The 13184-nt window shown below is 43.0% G+C and overlaps 2 pseudogenes across 1 annotated transcript; one reads left to right on the forward strand and one right to left on the reverse strand.

The window, feature by feature from the left end:
• The first annotated feature begins 465 nt into the window (after nt 1–465).
• Nucleotides 466–1587, forward strand: LOC147442583 (uncharacterized; annotated as a pseudogene).
• Nucleotides 1588–7469: 5882 nt separating this feature from the next.
• On the reverse strand, nt 7470–12863 carry LOC147442584 (nuclear poly(A) polymerase 4-like; annotated as a pseudogene). Its single transcript, XR_015190200.1, has 11 exons — nt 12459–12863; nt 12310–12387; nt 12112–12219; nt 10442–10504; nt 10139–10300; nt 9865–9978; nt 9729–9791; nt 9052–9648; nt 8087–8937; nt 7789–7978; nt 7470–7687 (listed from the first exon to the last, which is right to left on the reverse strand). The product of XR_015190200.1 is annotated as a nuclear poly(A) polymerase 4-like (transcript).
• Nucleotides 12864–13184: the final 321 nt, after the last annotated feature.

Genomic DNA, 13184 nt, shown 5'->3' on the forward strand with positions numbered 1-13184 from the left:
TATCTCTCCAAATTCAATCACCTATACTCTCATCTTGAAGGCATGTGGCTCTACACAAGTTCTCAAGGAGCTTCCTGTCCAGAGTGTGGACCCTTGGAATGCACTGACTGCAAGATTTTCCCCATAGGGCAGGGCCAGAAAACAAGGGCCTCTCTCTAGAACTAATCATCTACGCATGCTTGAAGGCATGTTGCTCTATGCAAGATGCTGAGTTTTTCAAACAGGAGGATTGATTATGTCGTTCAATATAGCTTTTGTGCTTTTTGATGATGCCACATCATCGTCCTCTGGTTCTGTTTTTAGCCTATGGCTACCTCCACCCTATGTCAGTCTCCCAACTTGGGTTACATTTCTTCATCATGAATCTAGAAGTAACACACCCAACTTTGGTTGTTCCTCCATTAGAGGAAGTTTCGGCAACCTCGTACCTCTATCAGTTGTATACACCTGCTCAATTGATCTTCAATGGAGAACCTGCAAGATTTGTGTCCCATGGTAATTATAGTCAACCCTGAGCTCATACAAAGCCACACCCAAAAGGAACCTTGGAAGTCTCTTTCTTCTAATGTAAATCAGGTTAGTTTTGATTGCCCAGGAACATCAATATATTTGCAAGAGCCCCACCCACCTTGGAATTGGGCGGAAAATCACACAAAAAGGTCAATTTTCTCACATGCATTTGTGATTTGTTGATTTATCGGCTCTAGATCGACATGTATTGTTGCGACTAAAATGATGCATGCTTCCCTTGCACTTCCTTGCCAACAGATGGAAGTGGCTGAGTGTCATTTCCACTCCTTCTTGGCCCTGGTAATAGCTTGGATCAACCAAGGCTCCTGAATGAGCTTTAGAGTCAGTTTCCGAGCTATATAGATGAACGTGACCACTCAGCTAGAGAAGCACTTCAGAAGTTCATATTACAAAATGGTCTGGCAACAAATATCATATTGGCAAATTTTTTGATTTGCATGCATGCATCCTTTGGGAATCTTGCCCAAGCTAATTAATTTTTTGGAATTTTAACCTGTTGCTTCTACCTAGGATGCCATTATTTCAGCCCATGCCAGACTCGGTGAAAAGGACCAAGCTATGCTCTTTATCATGAGATGCTCAACTCAGGAGTATTGGCCGATGGTCTTTATATGTAACAGTTCTTAGTGCATGCTCTGCTGTTGGAATCCCTTTAGAGACTGACATGCAGGTGCATGCTCATACTCTCACGAATGGTGAGTCAAATATTGTTGGCGGTACGTTGTCGACATGTATCTGAAGGCCCAGAAGCTTGATATTGCCCAAGTGTTGTTTGAAAGATTGCCACACAAAGTGTTGTAACATGGACTTACATATCATGATCAAGTAGAGAAAGCACTTTATTGTGCAAAGAAATGGAGTGGGGGGGTCTTCAACCGAACGAAGTCAACTTCACTGCACTTCTCAAAGCATGCTCTAGCATTGCAATTGAAGAGCAGGGCAAATGGGTACATGACCAAGTTATTGAAAGGGCCTAGATATCGACCCATTTATTGGAAAGTGACTACCTCACAAAGCTTAAGCCTGCATCATAGTGTTCATTATGACAATAGATAAATGCATGTTGAAACAAAATGGTACGTAAAATATTATGAATTCTATATTCATTACTAACGACATAGTGAAATGAATGCACTAAAAATTGCACGCTGCCAATGGCATGTTCCCTCGTAATATAAAAATTGGGGATAACTGTGCAAACTCCCCCATGCAAGGAGACTTGCATGTTTTTTTTTTTCGAACATAAAAAAGGAACACCACTTAAAAGTCAATATATTTCAAATGATCCATATCCTCACTTTGTATAAATTCTAACCCTTCTTATGGTTGTTTTGCGAGGTACTAGCTCAAAATTGGGACATCACGATCGTAATACACTAGAGACGGTGCCAATTAAGAAACAAGAAAAGTTGTTTTGATGAAAGGTATCTAGCTCGCTCTCTCTCTCTCTCTCTCTCTCTCTCTCTCTCTCTCTCTCTCTCTCTCTCCCCATTTTCTTCTCTAGAGATATATGCTCTTGTTGAATCTTCAAATGGCACAACCATACTTACACAAATGACAAGAATGCACATAGTAGATAGAGATTGAATCAAAGAATTAATATAATCTAAAAGCTAAAGACATATTTAAACATATCAAAATTGGGACATGAAGATCATGACGTAAACACAAAATTATGTCAATCTCTCTCTCTCTCTCTCTCTTCAAGCTTTTCTCTTCTAGGTTCTTGTTTTCTCTTATCCTTAGACTCACTTCAATTCAAATACAAATGCGGCTGACGAAGCACTCTAGTTTTTTTTTTGGGTAAATATGGAGACCTCAAAGCGAGGAAAACACACGAAAAGAAAGGGATACAAAGCACGGAGCACGATGAGGCTCCGAAAGCTCAAAGTAAATCTTGTAGATATCAAGAGCGATGTCTCCATCGTCATCGGCAAAACGCAACGCTTGACCAAGAGATAATTTGACATAGGGAAAGCGGTCAACAGAAGTGCCTTGGAACATTAAGGAGTTCCTATGGTGCCAGATGGCCCACGTAGTCCAAAATCTAACCCAGGTAAAGAACACGCAAACCGAGATTGCGGTGACTGGAGCACCCCAAAAAGCCAAAAGCGTCTGTGAAAAGAGCCGTAAGAAAAACACAGTCGACACTTGCCGAATGAAGGCTCTAGAGTGACAAACAACGCCACAGCAAGTGTGGTATAGTCTTCTCAGCTTCAAGGCATCTGGGGTAGCGAGAAGGCGCAATATGCTGAGCATACAACACACTGCCAATAGGTAGAGTTCCCACCAAGCAACGCCACAAGAAAACACGTTCCTTTAAAGGCAGATTACTCTGCCAAATGCCAGACAATGTGTGTTGTCACCACAAGGATGACTCAGAAAGCGAGCACAATTGATTACCTTGATGCACAATCCATACATCAGACTGAAGGATGGCATAGACACTGCCAGTGGAGATGCAGTCCAATCTAGTAGTAGCCAGATTCCAATCATACTAGAAGCCAGATTCCAATCAGAGAAGCAAGAGTCCACATCCAAAGGAGGAATAGGTTAAAACCAAAGTCGGGAAGAGTTCATGTCGAACAAGTATAAGCACTCCAGAAAAGCCAGCTGATCCTGCATAAGCTATTCAGTAGCCCACAAAGTAAGAAGTCTATCCTGCAAATTGATGTTGGTTATGCTCTTGAAGAACCACAATGTCTGCTTTACATGTATGTACATAGTGCCAGGTAAGCCGTCACTTGTCGTGATTGCATAACCCACCCACATTATAGGAGATGCAATTCAAAGAACTATGCATTCTATATGGTATATACAGTGGGCGAGGAAACGGAAAAAAGGAGAAAAAACTCAAGTACCAGTGCCCATCGACACATCCTCCCCAGCTGTAGGTGCCTGAGGAGGTGTGTCAAGACTTGGACCCGGATGATTGAAAATAAAAGCACCTTGCGATGAAGAGGCTTCTCCTGTAACAACTTCCTTGTAAGAGCGAACCACCTTGTCCCAAGCTTCAGTTAAAGAAGTGTTGTCATTACAAGGGAGTTTTTTCTGAGTAACATTCTTCAAAGGAGGCACATAATTACGAGAAGATGCCGGAATACGAGCTGTAGCAGCTTTAGCAGGTTTCTTCAGCACTAATTAGGTTTGAGAGGTCGAAACGTGTTCTTTTCCTTTGTCTTTGATATTTGGAGAAGCAGAAAGTGCAGACAATTGTAATTGTCCCCTTTGCTTTTATTCGCCCCAGCTGTCGGGGAGGAGGTTGAAGCTCCTTTGGTTTGAACCTCAGTAGAAGATTTCATAGACGAGCGAGGTTGAGGAGTAGGGACGGCTGAAGGAGGTGGTTGCAGATTTGGCTTCGGACATTCGAACTGCATATGACCAAATTTGCCACAGCGGAAGCAAGAATTTGCAAACTTGCCCCATTTAAGCTTAAATGGACGCTTTCCAACCACTACATCCCTAGAGTCAATCGAAATACCTGCTGGTGTGGGGATATCTGTGTCCCATAGAATACAAAAAACGGTTAGTGTTGGTTAGCTTAGCTTAGGAGGGCAAATGACTTTGCCCAACTGAGCAGCCAACAAAGGAAGAAAGTGACGCCAAGTGCGAGAAAAGTCGATCACCTCAACCCAGACGGGACACTTGTGACAAATGAGACTCTGATAGTCCTTGGTAAGAGCCCGCGCAGCACATGAGTTATCTGCATATTGAAAAAAAGAGGAGACATTTCAAGCAGAGCATCCCGAGCATCCATGACGGCCAGCAAGACTTCATAGAACCCTCGCGCGCCAAAGTAAACCCCTCGGCTACTTGTCGTTTGAGTAGGAAATCAACCCATTGGCCTACATCCTGAGCCGTAGGCATTCTATTTGGGAAAAAAAGAATCACCGCGTTAAGTGCGTATTGAGCAACAGGATCCATAAGCTCTTGTATAAGGATGCGTACTTCCATGACGGGAGCGGATCCTTCCAAGGCTTGACGTGCATCCTCGAAGTCCTCATGCAAACATTTTTTAATAAAACTTAAAGCATCCATATCCGAAGATTCCATGGCTTTCCGACGCTTGTATAAACATTGATCAGTCGAATCCATGTGAAGCTCACACACACACACACACACTCTTTTTTGAAATTTTTGATATTTGACAGCTATCGACACAAACAGACACACACCGGCTGGTTGTGTAGAAACACTCACACCTCTCTCTCTCACACAAAACGATAGAAGGACCGCGTGCAAGCGAAATCAAACTTTAACCACCGGCATGCTGTGAAAGGCCTGCATAGGGTAGATGTTGTGCAAAACAGAGTCGCGTGACAGACCACACACACACACACCAACCAACAGACACATTACACACATTGCTGCATGTGGCCAAAATAGAGATTGTTGATTTGCATTAAGTTAACATATTCTTATGGTATACACTGGGAAGAGTGTGTATGTTTATTGACACAATCATGGCTTGATAATGTTGCATATTGGGAGATTGCATGGCTTGGTAATGTTGGATATTGGGAGATTTCATGTCTTGTCCGTATTGTATACATAAGGGAGGGTTGTGTATATAGATGGACACTATCTTATTGGGCTCTTGATAATATGGCCTAGTGGGAGATTGCAGAGAATACATAACTCGCATCATATTATTTATGACCTTTGATCGGTATTGCATGTACCAGTCAACAATTAATGGTGTTTAGGGGTTGATGCATATTGGGTGATTTACTGCGGGTATATTGAATTTGGAAAGTATCCATGTGCCTAATCCTATAATAGTACTCACAAATGGTGTATATAATCATTGATTGACATAATTATGGCTTGTTCTTGGTAAAGAATCTAGTGGGGGATGGCATGAGTTCATCACAGACATCATAATGGCCTGACGTTTTCTGTAATGCATAGCCAGTAAATGAGGATGAGTGTTTTGAATAAGTGATACTTACGACCTAATTTTCTTAGGCTTAATCTGGGCCAAAAAGAGCAGTATTTTTTTCGATACATTCAATAATCTGGACCAGTTGGCTTGCATTTCTTAGAATACATAACAAATGCGCACAAATGGAACTCGAATGCTTGCTCGCAGATTCCAGACTGCACAATATGTCTATTTTGACACTGTCCAGTAATAACAGACTTAGATATGAGGTGTAATACCTTATTGAAATGTCCTGATTGAAACCAAGGGCTTCAAAGCCCTTTTGAAGTTTAATAGTCCTCACAAAGGATATACATTTGGAAGATGTGGGGTGCATAGGGTAGATGTTGTGGAGAGGTAAGTGACAGACACACACACACCACAACACACACCAACAGACACATTACACATTGCTGCATGTGGCCAAAATAGAGATTTTGATTTGCATTAAGTTAACATATTCTTATGGTATACACTGGGAAGAGTGTGTATGTTTATTGACACAATCATGGCTTGATAATGTTGCATATTGGGAGATTGCATGGCTTGGTAATGTTGGATATTGGGAGATTTCATGTCTTGTCCGTATTGTATACATAAGGGAGGGTTGTGTATATAGATGGACACTATCTTATTGGGCTCTTGATAATATGGCCTAGTGGGAGATTGCAGAGAATACATAACTCGCATCATATTATTTATGACCTTTGATCGGTATTGCATGTACCAGTCAACAATTAATGGTGTTTAGGGGTTGATGCATATTGGGTGATTTACTGCGGGTATATTGAATTTGGAAAGTATCCATGTGCCTAATCCTATAATAGTACTCACAAATGGTGTATATAATCATTGATTGACATAATTATGGCTTGTTCTTGGTAAAGAATCTAGTGGGGGATGGCATGAGTTCATCACAGACATCATAATGGCCTGACGTTTTCTGTAATGCATAGCCAGTAAATGAGGATGAGTGTTTTGAATAAGTGATACTTACGACCTAATTTTCTTAGGCTTAATCTGGGCCAAAAAGTTATTTGTGTTTATTTGTGAAAAATAAGAACACATTTAGGCGATGTTCTTAATGAAACATAGTTTTTGGAATCAGTTAATATGAATTGAAAGTAGAAATAGGACTACTTGGCAGGGGTCTAGAATTTGTACTAGTTGTTATGTTATTATACGATTTCACATAGAAAACTCTCAAAATTCATAGTAAACAGTCATGTATCGACATGTACGTCGGAACCGCTCTAGCATTTTCCATTCTGCTCATTAGCCATTAATTTAACAATTTGTACTTGAAATACGCCAAGTACAAATTGCACATTCTAGGAGAACAAGAAAACCCCATCCTTTGGCTCATCGAAAACAAGCTTTTTCCTGCTTGTACATAACAATTGTTTAAAACCCACATAACTGCATCAAACACGATTCACCTATATGTATCGATATGTACGTTTGGAACCGCTCTAGCATTTTACAGTTCTGCTCATTAGCCATAGCTTTAACAAACCATTTGTACTTGAAATGTACAAACAGTCATCCATGTATCGATATGTACGTTGGAACCGCTCTAGCATTTTACAGTTCTGCTCATTAGCCATAGCTTTAACAAACCATTTGTAATTGAAATACGACGAGTACAAATTGCACATTCCAGGAGAACAAGAAAACCCTATTGGAAACCCCATTGACTCGTCGAAAACAAGCTTTTTCCTGCTTGTACATACCAATTGTTTAAAACCCACATAACTGCATCAAACACGATTCACCTATGAAGGTTATAGTCTCATGGTAGTCATCCAGCAGCCAATATGGCTATCGATTTCATAGTATGGACTAGGTATTCCCTCATCCCCGCTGACCTCCTCAGTGCCAAATAAAGGGCTTAGAACTAGATACCACTGGCAGTGCGCAGGAAGAATCACCGTCATCTCTGACCTTTCGCACAGATATATCACAAATTTAGAGGTGGCATGTAGCTGAGAGAGTCAAGAATAATACAACAAAAGAATACAAGTGGCCAACAAACCTTTTTTTTATTAAAAAATTTTACAAAAGTTTCCATTACAACCTCCAGTACACCTTTCGCAAGACATAGTTCTTCCCATCGTCACTTCAAACCCTCACACATGCAAACGTCTAAAACTGGTCACTTTTCTCAAAAACTGCACTGAATCCTTCCTGCTCTGTGAAACTAAAACCACACAACGCCCGGCTTCTTTAATCCTGAACACAAAAAATGATCCACTCGAAGCGTCTGCACATGTCCTGCCAAACACAATTGCCACCAGTTGCAAGAATATAATGACAAAAGGGTAGGTACTTACAGACTTCAGAGACACCCACTTCCCCTCCACGCCACAAAATCCAAAATATAGCAGGCAACTCAGCCTGCAAAGCAGAATCATGCAGCTGCATGGCAACCGGCGCACATTGGCTTTTCTCATCTGGTCAAGTGCTTCCAATCTCGACCACTAGTTTTGCCCCCCAAAAAGTAGCCTCTGAATTCATTGCGGCCTACAAAAATATGGCATCTCCTGATCAACAAAAAAGCACAGGAAAACAAGATGGCAACTCGAAACCCACAAAGACATTAGAACTTGACAGTGAAACAAGACAACAAACCAGGGTCTGTGCACATCTGCACATCATGAGAGTGGCTGCCGCTTTCCAAGTAATGACCTTTCACAGCAATCACTGAAACTCCACTCCACTCCACAAGATGACTGCCCATTCGTAGCTTGGCCTAGTGGTGTCCCAATTATAGCTTGGCTAATGACAGGCCGAACAAAGCCCAGTGCCTTCGATCTAGATTCTCTTTCCAACCAATTCCCACTTGACACATTCATGTTATGCTTCCTTGAAGCTGTTAAAACCATTCTTGACTCTCTGTCTTGCATTTTGGATCCTGTAGTCTCATCTTTTAATTGGTGGTTACTTGCCAGCAAGCAACCTTGTACTTCACGTTCTGAACTCTTCCTGATTTCACCAGCTTCAAAATTGTCTATAATTTCTTGTGAAACTGCATGGCTGGAGGATACACCGTCTCTTGAAGAAGTACCAACTTTGTGCCTTTTATGCAGTGTATACACAGACTGTTGTGAAACATTAAACATCTGTCCAGACAACAAACTCCCTTCTTCTTCTTTTTTGCATCCCTCGAACTTGCTGGAATTGGAAGCTTTGATAGCACATCTTTGCGGTCTTGAAGACTGGTCACCTTCTTGGAAGACAAAGATAGGGATTTGTTTTCGACGTACATGTGAAACACAAATCTCCATACCAGGCTTCTGACGGAAGGCTGAACTGACAAAAATTTTAAACTCCTCAACTGGTTCATGAAGATCAAATTCCTTTCTCTCTTGACTACAACTAAGTCCCATAAAAAAAGCGGTGTGATGTACAGATTTTGAAAAGTCTACGTAGGAAAAGGGATGGAGATGGCACTGAACAATCCCAGACGTATTCCGTTCAATCTGCGACAGGTTCCAATATAGATATCAGCTGCACTTGCAAAATAGTGGCAAGCAAGTATGTCAGCAAATACCCTATATTTCTACCTTTTACCCCTATTGTTCTCCAATACTCACCTGCAAAGTGAGCCGCCTTAGTCGTGACTCCACCCAACCCTTCCAGGTTCGAAGATCATCTTCACAAAATGCCATGACGTCAATTTGCAGATAGTTCTTATAAGCTGAAAAAAATGGGTAGTCCTGAAACAAAAGGCTCCAGTCTGCATGCCTCAATTCTACAGCCTGAAGTACAACAAAAAGATTTGAACAACAGAGGAGAGAAAAAACACGACTATAATCTGGAGAAGACACAACGTGAGGAAAAGTGCCCCTCAGATGTCTCGCCTGACACACTCCATTGCCAAATTCAAACTGTTCCATCAAGACTTTGCGAGTACTTAAGGAGACATTGTAGCTGGAGTTCATGCAGGGGTATGACGGAGTGATAATTGGCATAACATGCGTTCGATCCTTTGGATTCTTTCGGGCATCCCAGACAGCAAGGTGTAAAGTCCCTGTATCAATTTTGCACAACATCACAGGATTTGGCCATTTCCATTGTGTGTAAACTCGAAAGAATCGAGAAACAAGCATGCTTGGAACAGCCTTTGGATACAACTGGCATATTCGAGCCACCAGCAAAGCCCAGCTGATTCCACCAAGAAAACCTGTCACCTGCATTCAAGCATAAAGGCAGTTTGAAAATTTGATGCAAACTTTTCAGCTAGTTGACTTCTCAAAGTATCAAAACAGACATTGGAGTACACGCCTCGTCTTCTAGCCCACAGCCTTATACATCTTAAGGTTGTTCGCAAAGTCTGCATCAGAAGTAGAAAAAGTTTAAGCCAAGACCTGTAATCTTCCACATTAAACACATGTATGCCTGCAAACCTCAACATCTGGTACAAGCTGCAATATCTGATCAGCAACCCTGCAGCCATTTAGACTTCGCACGCTCTGCTCATCCATGCTACATAGAATGGAGTCCTGTGAAATGTCGAGATTCTACAGAAGGACAGTAATTAGCCAAATATCTGCATCATTATTGAGTTCGAACTCATCTGCCTAAAACTGGTGTACCAAGCGTAAAGTATCCAAAAGAATAGCGATAAAACATGTGTTGCCTCAGGAATCCAGCTGTTGCACATTTCTACTGCTCTTTTACCTCTGGAATAACCCACGTGGCTAGCCTTGCATACAGCAGATCTATAGAGATGCCATCAAACTTAAATTTAAGGACAGGTACATGAGCGTCTGGGACTGCGTGCAGTTCTGTAACTTCCTGCATGGCCCAGAGCATGCTATGAAGCACAATAAAGAAGTCCTCCTGCATAATGACCCATTGCTAAATTACACTTGCCAAAACCAGCCATGTGGTGATTGCAATGAGAATGCCATCACACATGCATCTTAAACATAAACAATACAAAAAACCTGCAAAAATAAAAGCGGCCAATGATCACCTTACCTCTCTAGTGGCATAACAAGGCCCTATGCAAAGAGTATCAATATCTGCCCCAGGAGAATGAACCTGTCAAGAAAAAGCTTAGCATGTCAAACGTGCCCAGTTATTAGTCACCACCATCATATAAGGCCCTTGGTCACTAGTGGGTAACTATAGCATAATGACAACTCATGTTATAAATGACTATTGAAACCGCTTCCACTACAGTTGGTGGTGGTGAAGATATCAAAAGAGCTAAACCACTCCTACCCAAAAGAGTTGGTGACTTAAACTGCCACAACCAGACACCCCTGGCTCCTTTACTACACAGCCCTATACCATTGCCTTATGTTTAGCACACTTGGGAATTTATCCACTCAAGTGCCCTCTATGCACTATACTCCATTTGAAGTTTTATAAGAATTTGTCATGCAGGCTTTATGCTCGTTCTCAAAAGCATGCGTAAAAAGATAAAATCACAAGACTTCAAAAAATGGCCCAATATCATCGAAAAGAAAAAAGCAAAGCAACTTCCTCCAAACTTCCAAAGCAAAGACACAATGGCCTTAGGAAAACGACAGCGTAAGGTAAAGGTTTTAGGTGCCTGCCACCCTCTCCTAACCATTGCCAAAATTACATGTGCGCGACCCCTTCCCATAGCCAATCTCTAACCTATCTATCTTCAAACTAAGCGTTGACCACATTCCCTGCCATTGCATGGTCTACCTGCGATGGAGCTCTAGTAGTGAGGCTAACCCAGATTCTTAGTACTGGAGTTGAAGGATCGCCCCTTCGTATTTTGTGTAGATCTAACGAAAGGGGGCCTCTTTTGCAGCTATGACTGGTCTTGTGAGGCTAGTCTCTATTGCATTGGTCTGCGTCCTTGGGCAAAGCCCATTGTCTGTCTGATCAATTTAGTTTTTTTCCCATTCTTAAAGGGCTCCCCATTATTGGGCATTATTGGGTATTTGACTCCTCTGGTTGTCGGTCCCCTTTAGGAAGGTCTGACGGCCCAGGGAATGTCCCCTTGTGAGCAGCACCATCTGTAAAGCTTGAATCCCTCTTGTTATAGAGAGTGCCTACAGGGCTTGTATCCATCGTCTTGCTTCTCTCTCTTGCATTTCTTTCCCTCCTTCCTACCTTTCTCCTCCAGCCGGGCTCTCATGTATTCATCCTTTCCGTAACCAAAGGAGATAAGTAGACCAAAACTGACTCCCCAAATGACAAGCTTTCCAGCATCATAATCTCTTCTGTGATTTAATACTTAGGTTCCTTCAACTTCCACTTGATGGACAACGAATGGCCACACACGACTGCTTACACCGAAGCAAGCAACGAAACAGAAACTGTCACCATCTTATGTCTCGCAATTAGCAGCAAAGGGATTTTTCCATAATATCCTTCAAGCTAAAAGCATCTTTATCCCTTTCCAAATTTATTACCTCGATCAGCCCCCATTCCACTTCGTTCAAACAAAACATTACAGAGGAGATCACTCTGTAATGAATTGGCCAATCCCATCAAGCAGAGCATGACCATCTAAAGTTGTGAAAACAGATTAACATGTATTTCAAGGCTAGAAAGGTTTTCCAATAATCTGTCAAAATCGATGTGGCAAGAACTAGACAGCCTGAATATTTCCCCGTTTGAAACATCCGAAAGAAGAAAAGATGCAGTATCAAAAGATGCCTTACCCCAAGGCGATAGGATCCAAAGGTAAATATTTTGGCATTCGCTAATTCTAGCAGCTGGCCTTTGTAGCCTTTGTTGGCACAAACTTTTCTGACCCACAATTTCATAATCTGTGGAAAATTTCCAAAACGTATTCGTTCTTCTAGTTGCTGGTTCGACCTGAAACCTTTAATGAAAATTACAAGCATAGCTCATCTCACCTTGTCCAGCTGGCCGAGAGCTCTCTCTCTCAAGATTGCCTCTTCCTGGCTTTCACGAAGGCCAGCCTGCGCTAGAAACTGCAACCAAAGCATGCAGATTCAGCCAGCTTGCAAGCTTACGCCACGCATTCTAGCCTAAAGTGAAATACCTTCTCTAGATCCTGGTTCCTTGTAAGGTCGATGTCTGAAGGCTCGGACAGAGAGAGAGCAGCAGTTATCCCGAACTGGTGCTCATTCTTGGGTGAAGGCGAAGCCATCATAGACCCCGGCATGTGTAGACAGGAGGACAAAGTTATCCACTGAGTCGCATCGCCATCCGTGCCTTCTATGCGTCACGGATCCCCTTGGCCCTGGAGTGATTGCTAGACTCATACAAGAACTGCATGGATTCATGCGCCGCCGTTGTGTACAAATGGGGCCGACTGCAGCATGCAAAGCTGATTACACACAAAGAGGTTTGAAAGAGACAAGCGCCATGGCTGATGTGACGCCCCAGTTTCTGGGCGCGTCGGGAAGGCCCGGCGGGATTCATACCCGCACGCAGCCAAGGGACCAAGGTGTTGCTTCAAGGGGTCCTGGCACGGACGGCACCGGCTCAGGAGGGCCCGGCTCGGACGGGACCGGCTCGGGTCAAGTTGCCTTCTCGGGGCCGGCTCGGGCGTGTTGCGTTCCATGGGTCGACGGCCTTTGCGTTTCGCGGGTCTCGCGTCTCGGGTCCCTAGCCCCACGTAGCCTCAGGCTCCGCCGCACCGCCGACGGGTCATAGCGTGCCCCGGGGAACCTTGCGTGGAGTCCCCACGGTGCGCGAGTGCGTGGAGTGAGGCTACAGTGTCTAGGTGGGGTCCCCTCCCTGGCCGGTCTTCGGGAGGCTCATA

Source organism: Adiantum capillus-veneris, chromosome 14 (genome assembly GCF_014529385.1).
Source record: "Adiantum capillus-veneris isolate H3 chromosome 14, ASM1452938v2, whole genome shotgun sequence".
NCBI lineage: Eukaryota > Viridiplantae > Streptophyta > Polypodiopsida > Polypodiales > Pteridaceae > Adiantum > Adiantum capillus-veneris.